Source organism: Trichechus manatus, unplaced genomic scaffold (assembly GCF_000243295.1).
Source record: "Trichechus manatus latirostris isolate Lorelei unplaced genomic scaffold, TriManLat1.0 scaffold00197, whole genome shotgun sequence".
In the NCBI taxonomy this organism is placed as follows: domain Eukaryota; kingdom Metazoa; phylum Chordata; class Mammalia; order Sirenia; family Trichechidae; genus Trichechus; species Trichechus manatus.
Window position 1 is genome coordinate 2,066,982 of NW_004444133.1, and position 9,589 is coordinate 2,076,570.

Here is a 9,589-nt window from a genome sequence, read left to right on the forward strand (position 1 = left end):
GACTACTGAGGGTCTACTTTATATCAAAATACTTACAACTACTGCCAACTTAAAAAAATTCTCCCTACATAAGGAACAAATCACAAAATTAATGTAGCTTTATCTAGTGTCAAATAGAAACATTATTTTAAATGGCATGCTTTATTGCCCTTGTCTCTCAGTAAAATTAGGTGCTCTAATTTCTCAAGTGAGGTACCCATGAATCCTGCGCATCCTACATTTACTAGCAGAAATTCATCCTCAACAATTTTACAAAAGATAATCTCAAAAACACATGAAGTCTTACTTAATGTAATGAAAGATTTTCCTTAATATAAGATACACAGTAGCAAATTTAAGAATATTAGCCTAGGACATTCTCACAAATGTATAATATAAATGACCACTGAATGATCAGTGACTGTCAACCAGGTGAAGTAACCTAGTCTGTTCCTTATATGCAGTAGTTTGTTGAATAGGAAGGAGGGGATGTTCGTGTTCACTGAAAAGTAACATTACAGCAAAGTTTCTTTTAACATTTCAGGAGAGGAAACGAGGACTACTTGATTGTAAACTGTGTTAACCACCATTTACCGAGGGTGCCTCCTGGTACCCAGGCCCTGTACTGGTCACTGCCCATATGTCCTTCAAGGGGCAGGAGCATGTTTGTCCTGGGGACTGCAGCATATCTGTTGCCCACCACAGGCCTGGCAAAGAAAAGGCACTCAATAGTTAATGAATGAATTACATTTAATTATAACAACTCTATATAAAAGGAAAAGATGATCAGACCCTGACTTTCAAGAACTTATCCTATGGTACTGTTCAAGACAACAGAAGGGGAAAAAAATGCTTTCAGTTCAAAATAAAATTCAGTGGCAACAGAAAGCATTTCAGTTTTAAAGTAAAGAACAACTCAACAAACTATTTCCCAGGGACCAGAAGCAACAAAATAGTTTGTCAGAGTACCCTGAAATGCTTTTTACAAGAGTTTGATATAACTTATAAAATAAAATTATTCCGCTTAGAATTCCTATATTAATAGGAATATAATATTGGCCTCAATCATTATGCTAGATCAGTGAAGTCAAGGTAACATTTATCAAGTACTACTACCGGCAGGTACTGTGAACTGGGTTGCATTATTATTTCCATTTTACAAATAAGGAAACAGACATTGAACTTGCCCAAGTTCATACAAGCAATGAATGAGGAATGGGATCCGAGCCCATTCCCTTGACCACAGGACATGCTTTATATGTAGGAAATTCACGAAAGTAAAAAGAGTAACTGTCACATGTAATTTCCCCACACAAAGCTATCTTAACACTTGATGTAGAATCTTCCAGGCATTTTCTTACATAATATATAGGCCGTTACAATGCCAGTTCTGGAACTACTGGATTCTTAGATAAATAACACTTCTGGGTCTCAATTTCTTAAGTGTATATTCATACACACACACACTCTCTCTCCAAAAGGGGGAAAAAAAAAACTGAGCTCAATTTAGTTTTTCAGTCTGCTTTTTCAGTTTACAAATTTTGAGAACCTTTCCACATCAGTAATATTCCCTTATATCACTGTTAGTAAAGAAATAGTGTTCCATTACATGGACATACCAAAACTTAATCAATCTCCCTATTATTGAGCATTTAAGTTGTTTCTAGTTTATAATTTTTGCAAATCAGAGGTTTTTTTATGGAGTTCACCATCCGTTTTTTTCCCAAGTCTCAGAGAGTCCCCAACCCTCCCAATTTGATACACCCCACTAAGTGGACTTCCCACCGAGTGAAGAATCACTGTGTGGGGGGAAAATGTTACTGACAGGAGTATGGTGTAGACATGCGCGGCGTAGGCGAGAACCACTGCTATAGATCAGTCTTTGTGCACATGCTTTATTTTTTCCCTTAGTTTAAATTCCTAGTGGTGGAAATGCCTGACTAAGGGACATGGCACATTTTTGAGGCTTTTGATGAGTAATACAAAATTGCCCTCCTGGAAAGTTAAGACAATTTAAACATCCCACCATAGCATTTGAAAGTGACAATTCCCCAAACCCTTCCGTTGGCTAGATATGTTCTCAAACAATCAAATTCCTAAATAACCCTAATGTTTTAGAAACAATGAGACTACTGATAAAACACATCTAGAAAAACAGCAAACAATTCAGACAACCAGTGCTAGATTTTATAAATACATACGGTTTCAAATATACAAAATATAAAACTTTAATAAACCAGATATCTGCAGATTGAATTTAACAGAAAGACTACAAAAAAACCTAGTGGGACTTCACTCTGCAAGCTGCCAGTCTAGTTAAATGAAGCACTGCACCATCATTATCTGTCGGCTAGTATTAGGCTTACCAGTTTGGGCTTTAATAGTAATATACGCTATTTTTTCAAAAGAAACTCATGAAATGCTTTTTTAGAATTTTACTGTATAGCTAAAATGGCAATCCAAAGTTCCTAAAATTCTTTAAGGTATTCATTTACTCATCTAATATCTGCGTGCCTACTCTGGGCTAGGCATTTTTTTGGGGTGGGGTACTTTAGATCGTTTACAGAACAAACTAGCTTCTCATTAAACAGTACACATACTGTTTTGGGACACTGGTTACCAACCCCATGACAGGTCGTCAACACTCTCCCTTCTCAACCTTGGGCTCCCTATTACCAGCTTTCCTGTCCCCTCCTGCCTTCTAATCCTTGCCCCTGGGCTGGTGTGCCCCTTTAGTCTCATTTTGTTTTATGGGCCTGTCTAATCTTTGGATGAAGGGTGAACCTCAGGAGTGACTTCCTTACTGAGCTAAAAGGGTATCCATACGCTAGGGGTTTCTCCAGTCTCTGCCAGGCCAGTAAGTCTGGTCTTTTTTTGTGAGTTAGAATTTTGTTCTACATTTTTCCCCAGCTCTGTCAGGGACCCTCTACTGTGATCCCTGTCAGAGCAGTCAGTGGTGGTAGCCGGGCACCATCTAGTTGTACTGGATTTAGTCTGGTGGCGGCCATGGTAGTTGTAGTCCATTAGTCCTTTGGACTAATCTTTCCCTTGTGTCTTTAGTTTCTGAATTCTCCCTTGCTCTTGATGGAGTGAGACCAGGGGATTATCTTAGATGGCCGCTCACAGGTTTTTAAGACACCAGACGCTCACAAAATAGAACGTAGAATATTTTCTTTATAAACTATGTTATGCCAGTTGAGCTAGATGTTCCCCGAGACCACAGCCGTCACAGTCCTCATGGGCTAAGCACTATTCTAATGCTGGGGACACAGTGAACCCCATAACGTCTCTGCCCTCGAGGAGCTGCTGTTGTAGAGAGAAGCACAGAACACAGCAGTTAAAAATCCGCAGGTCATGGTTACAATACCAGTTTTGGAACTACTGGCGTCTTAGGTAAGTTATAACACTTTTGGGTCTCAACTTCTTTATCTGTAAACTTAAGAAGTTCACCAGATGATCTGCGTGCCCTTCTGGCTCTCAAATTCTCTACTTTCTTTGACTGTGTCTGAATGCTTAAGTTTCTATGACTCATAAAAGTTTTGCATTTTATAACAAATTAATTTGCTAATTATTCCAAAAAATTACAGCCAGGCTCTCCCAGAAAATCAATATTGTAGCTACAGTAAAACTTTAGTGACCCAGGTACCTTCAAAGAATAATACTAGGATAATGTCCCAGTTGGAGCCCTGGAGGCACAGCGGTTAAGAGCTCAGCTGCTAACCAAAAGGTCAGCAATTGGAATCCACCAGCCATTCCCTGGAAACCCTACGGGGCAGCTCTACTCTGTCCCATAGAGTAGCTATGAGTCAGAATTGACTCGACGGCAACTGGTATGAACGGGGTTTAACGTCCCAGTTAGATGAGGATTTATGCTCCCAACTTTAACTGTTTCTTTGAAGAGCTTTCTAAAATGTTCTTGCCTCCTTCACTTCTGTACTGCACTATAAAGACTGAGGCATGAAACATGAAACACAACCTCACTGGTATGGTGGTGGGTCTCCAAGCCTGCTGGATAGGAATTGCCAGCACCCCAGCACTAATGTGGCACGTTGGTGATCTCAGAGGCTGAGGCACTAAAGTCCTGGTGGCAGAGTCTCACCTCTCCCCAGCTTCTGCCTACCCTCAATCCAACAGGCACACATGATTCTCCTGCCTACTGAACGTCTGCAACTCACTGCTCGGTCCACATTCCTAATATTAGAAATGGGAACCACTGCTTCTGTCATCACTTGTTATTTTCCACCAGATGCTCCTGCCACCACCACTTCTACTGTCCTCAGTCCAGGGTCTCCTTGGAGAAGTCTGCTTTTGGTAACAGAGGAAGGACATAGTAAACAGCTTCACCAGGACTTCGAACCAGAATTTGCATCTCCACCCCGGGTATACTGGATCAGAATTTACGGTTTAACAAGATCTACAGGTGTTTCTTATTTACAATTTCCTGGGAACTTGTTAAAAATGCAAATTCTCAGCAGGAGTTCTAACTGCAACCAACCGACCAGCCCTGTCAGTATCCCAAGGTACTTTCTAGGGAAGAGCCACATAAACACTTTCAGGAAGTAATACTGTCTCCCTGAGGTCTTTCAAGACACTGCCACTTAATAATACAGATGCATATTCTCAACTATAGGCATATACAGTGACTCCAATTCTTCCTCTATACCTGCCCTATAAACCAGATGAATAAGTGCCAAGATTTTCTCACCTCTGTGCAAAAATACATGAGAAATTCACCCACCAAAAGTTTTCCCTCAGTTTTCAACATAAAATTGTACGACAGTATATGATAAACACAAACTTTGCTCCTGAGCAGCAGCAGCATATTACTAGTAAGAATGTACATGTTATAACTGTAGACGATGTGGTGGTTCAGTGGTAGAATTCTCACCTTGCATATGGGAAACCCGGGTTCAATTCCCAGTAAATATACCTCATGCGCAGCTACCACCCATCCGTCAGTGGAGGCTTGTGCGTTGCTACCATGCTGAACAGGTTTCAGCAGAGCTTCCAGGCTAACATGGACTAGGAAGAAAGACCTGGCAATCTACTTCCAAAAATCAGCCATTGAAAACCCTATGGATCACAACTGTGCAATCTGCAACCATCATGGGGATGGCACACGACTGGGCAGCGCTTCCTTCCATTGTGCATGGGGTTGCTGGGGAGGGAGGGTATGACTCGACAGATAACAAGATAAATATAGAATTCTTGCATTTTATAGTTTACAAAACAAAATGTAAAGGGATTGAAGGAAGTACTTCAACTCTAGCATTTAAGCCTCTAAATTTACCACAACCAGTTAAGTGCTTCTGCTGTTTGCCTGGAGAGTTTTCAATGCAAGTGTCAGGACAAAAGGACAAAGCTACTTTACTTAAAATTCAGGACCCATAAAATCCAACCCTTTATGTGGAGTTTGCACAGAACTTATGAGAGAAAGCTGGAAGATAAAATTATCTCATGTGGAAGCAACTTACTTGGTTCAGGTATCAATCAATTAGAATAGGAAATTTAAAAGTTAAAAACCCTCAGGGTGTGCAAGATCACGAAACTCCTATGCTAAATAGCAGCCTAAAAGGCACAGTCAAGAGAAAGATGATAGACCTCATTAGACATCTACAATTGCTTGGCACAAAACTCATTTCCCAAGCTTCCAGTTAACATAAAGGAACATATATTTAGAATGACAACAGATTAGAAGTTGGGAAGAGGAAATGACCCAAGTTCCTGATAGTACCTAAAATAGAACATACATACATTTTTCCAGTGAGAATAAAAGTACCTGCAAAAAGTACATATATTTCATTTCCTCACTGCATAGTCCATCATCTGCCCAAAAGAATTGCAAACATTCAACATACAAAAAAAGGCATCTTTGATAACTTTACATTTAAGCAAATAACTAATCCACTGAAATCAAAGATGAAACTGCGAACTAAATCTCTCAGAGATCACTATAACTTACTTTTAAAAAGGTGTGTTTTTAAGGCTTCATATTTTAATTTCATGGAATAGCAACCAAATGCAAATGGCTTAAAGCAGTCATTTGAGAGAAAGTGTTAACAGTCTAACAAATTTGGTAATGTCAAGGTCAGAGGCAAGAAGAAAAGCTCCGGTAAGACTCCTGAATCAAAGTACTTTGACCAAACTCAGGCAAGATTATTTCTTAAACTCTCTCATAATCCACTTATTCCACACGTATTCACAGCACACTCTGATCCTGGTACTGGAGATGCAATGGAGAACAAGCAGACCTGCTCCTGCTCTCCTGGCGCTCTCAGCCATCCATGGAGGACTTCCAACATGCAAGGTCTCTCTTCACTTCTGTAAACACTTCCTGACATATGCAAACACGCAGGGCACCATTCCCAGCGCTCACACCTCCGGCCACACTCCCTCTTCCCCTTTGTCATGAACTCCAGCCACGCTGGAATCCCTCTGTTCCTTAGGCATGGGAGGACAAAGGCTAGGATGAATGGGATGAAAGCACCATTTCAGGGCCTTTGCACATGCTGTTCCCTATGCTGGAGACACTCTTCCTCCACATCTTCAAAAACACTGGCTTCTTCTCATCATTCAGTTCTCAGCTCAAACTTCTCCTCCCCCAGAGAGGCTTCCCAAGCCACTCAATGTAACAGCAGTCCCTGCCCTGATCCTCTCTACCACAGCAACCCTACGTGATTACTTTTCCAGTGTCTGCCCTTATCTTGTTTGTTTGCATCTCTGCTTTTTGTCCACCTCCTCCACTAAAATGTGAACTCATTAATTATAGTGGTGTCTGCTTGTCCTGTGCAGTGCTATACTCTCAGTCCCTAGAAAAATTGCCTGGCATACAGCAGATGCTCAATAAATACTTATTGAAGAAGAACACATACAGACAATATTAGCAATTTTGTACCACAAGGACAGGCATAAAATCACAAAGGAAAAAGAGGACAATTCAAATGCTAAAAGATTTGCTTGATCAGTTTTTTTAAATGAGTTTTTCTTTTTAAAAGGAACCATCACAACTTACTCTAGTGTAAAATAATCTTCAAAAATAAGCATAATGGAAATACTAAAGCACAATATTGGCTAATGCTCAACGTTTATAATGTATTAGCCTCAATTTCTAGCATTAGCATTACTTCTACAATTTATTCTGTTTTTAAAGCACTCTAACAAGAGACCCCAACTTTAATTTTAAAAAAAAGCAAAAGCCAAATGCTTTTTACAAAGCATCCTCCCCTTAAGAGTTATCAACAACCTTCTCCTAAATTCCAAAAACTGTAACCATATTATAGCAACATTAAAGTCTGAGATGCTGGTGATAATCTCCAGAAGGCAAGAATTTTAGTGGCTAATGGTATACAAGTTTTTTAAAACACAAACTGTCCTCATCGCTGATTTAATCAAAGGTACCAAGTCTCCTCTCCCTGTCCAAAAATATTTAAACTCTTAAGAATTTTTCTTACAGATTATTCTTAAAAATTTATATCTGCTCCTTTACTTCCTTGTTGAAACAAAGAGCTAAGTTATTAATCAAAGAATATAACTTTAGTCACTGACCTTCATGGCTCACTCTTCACAGCAAAAACACCAAAGGTCCTTATGGATCGCCCTGAAGTTATGTAAAAGCAAAAGATGCCCACTGCAGAGCAGGGGTATTTATTTCCTGGAATGTGACCTTAAAGAAGCGAGTTGCTACCGCCTTTGGGCCTCTGGGAATAATGCAAACCCACTTAAAAACATCAAAGACAAATGTTTTAATTTCATAGCAAAATATTAGAAATAACCTATATACGTATATATCTCAATAGAGAAGAAACTAAATATAGTCCATCCTTAATGGGGTACTCAGCAGCTGTTAGAGAATAAGATAGCTCTCATATGCTGAAAGACTGCCATGATTTAGTATTCTGTAGGGGAAAGGCAGGATGCAGAATAGAGGATATACAAACGTGTTCTCATTTGTGGAAAAACAAATAAAAAGAACACATACGAAATGTCTATGTGAGCATAGGCTGGATCAGGGAGGATATATACAAGGAGCTAGTAACCCTGGTACCTGGGCAGGGAAACTGGGTGCTGTGGGACATAGCAGGGAGGTATACTTTCCACTCTGCACCTTCTTGTATTTTTTAACTCTTCTACAGCGTGCATGGATTTCCTAGCCTACAAATTAATACAATAATTTTTTATATAAGAATGCCTTACACTATTACCAACATATTACTGAAGGATCATTAAGAAGCAAAAGTTTTCAAAACCACAAACATTTTGTTCTCTTCATCAGCTCAGTTCCTGATTCTCAGTTCCCAGAAGAGAATCCAAGTCTCCACTAATTAGAGAGGCGCACTTGTGATCTCACCTATTACAAAGCACATAATCCTCGATTCAATTCTTGGAAGGGAAATACCTGCTCCACTCACCTTGAAAACATACCTCATATTAAAATTGAGCTTGTAACTACCTAATGAAGCTTCCAAATCAACAGTTTCTACCTAGCTATCAAACAGAAAGTCAAAGTTAGAGACAGAGAGGATAGTCTCAAGGTTTTTAAAAAACACACACTGTACTTAGGTTTCCTTTCCTGTGCCTGCTGTAGACAATGAACTCTCTTTATTAGTGAAACAAGATTCCAGACTTGTGGCAATAAAATCATTTAAGTGGAGGGGCAAGCATGATTTACACTGAATAAACGCACAAATTTTTCATTTGTGTGCACGGGGAGGGGATGCTTTAGATTTAAATTAGACACCTTTTTTGGACCCCTGACTAAATAATACAACTAAGTCACATTAATTTTATTCCAAGCTATTTTTTTCTTTAAATCAAAGACAAGCCTAGGACCGAACACAAACAAATCCTAAAGCAAGCTTTAACTGAAACCTTTCCTTTGAAGAATTATCTAAAACCACATAAAAAGAAATGCAAAAACTTCATTTCCAGACAAAGGCCATTTAATAACAGTACACACGTTATACCAATATTTGACTGCATTAAACACACCCATACAAAAAGCAACTCAACTGCAAAGAAAAGTGCTCATATTTTTTGATAACCGAAGATAGGGAACAGAACTACACTGCTTAAGCCGAAACTTAAGTTCGCGATACCTGATGTGTAGAGTTTTCTGTGGGTCAGAATGACTCCAGCTTTGTGTTTTTAGATAACACAGCCTAAGTGACAACCTTCCATGAAGCCTAACTTTAACTGCCAACACTTCGAGTTTGTTTAAGCAGCACTGTGCCTTCGGATACAAGCACATAAAAATACAGGTAAATCAAGTGTACTGTAAATACAGAATGAGTAAGGAACCCGTTTAATGAAGAACTGAGGTACAGGAGCACGAACTCACTTGGCTAGTCACATCTCCAAAGGAAAAAATATCTTAACGCTCCTTGCCATACCCCAGGTATCTCTGGCCTCAGAACTTACTATCCTACGTGGGTCAGAAGTTCGCGGCGGGGGAGTCGGCGTCCCCCAAGACCGGAGGGTGCCCAGGGGCGCGCGGAGGCGGCGCGACCCGGAGCAGCGCTTCCTGCGGTCACTCACCTCGGACGTCCCCCGGGCCCGGGGACCAGGGCCGGCCGGAGCGTGGCTCCCCACCCCGCCCCCGCCTGCGCTCTCG

The 9,589-nt window shown here is 40.2% G+C and overlaps 1 protein-coding gene across 1 annotated transcript in view; it reads right to left on the minus strand.

The window, feature by feature from the left end:
- LIFR (LIF receptor subunit alpha) overlaps positions 1–9,589 on the minus strand; it is a 111,358-nt gene that overhangs the window by 70,359 nt on the left and 31,410 nt on the right. The gene's annotated exons all lie outside the window — the stretch shown is intronic.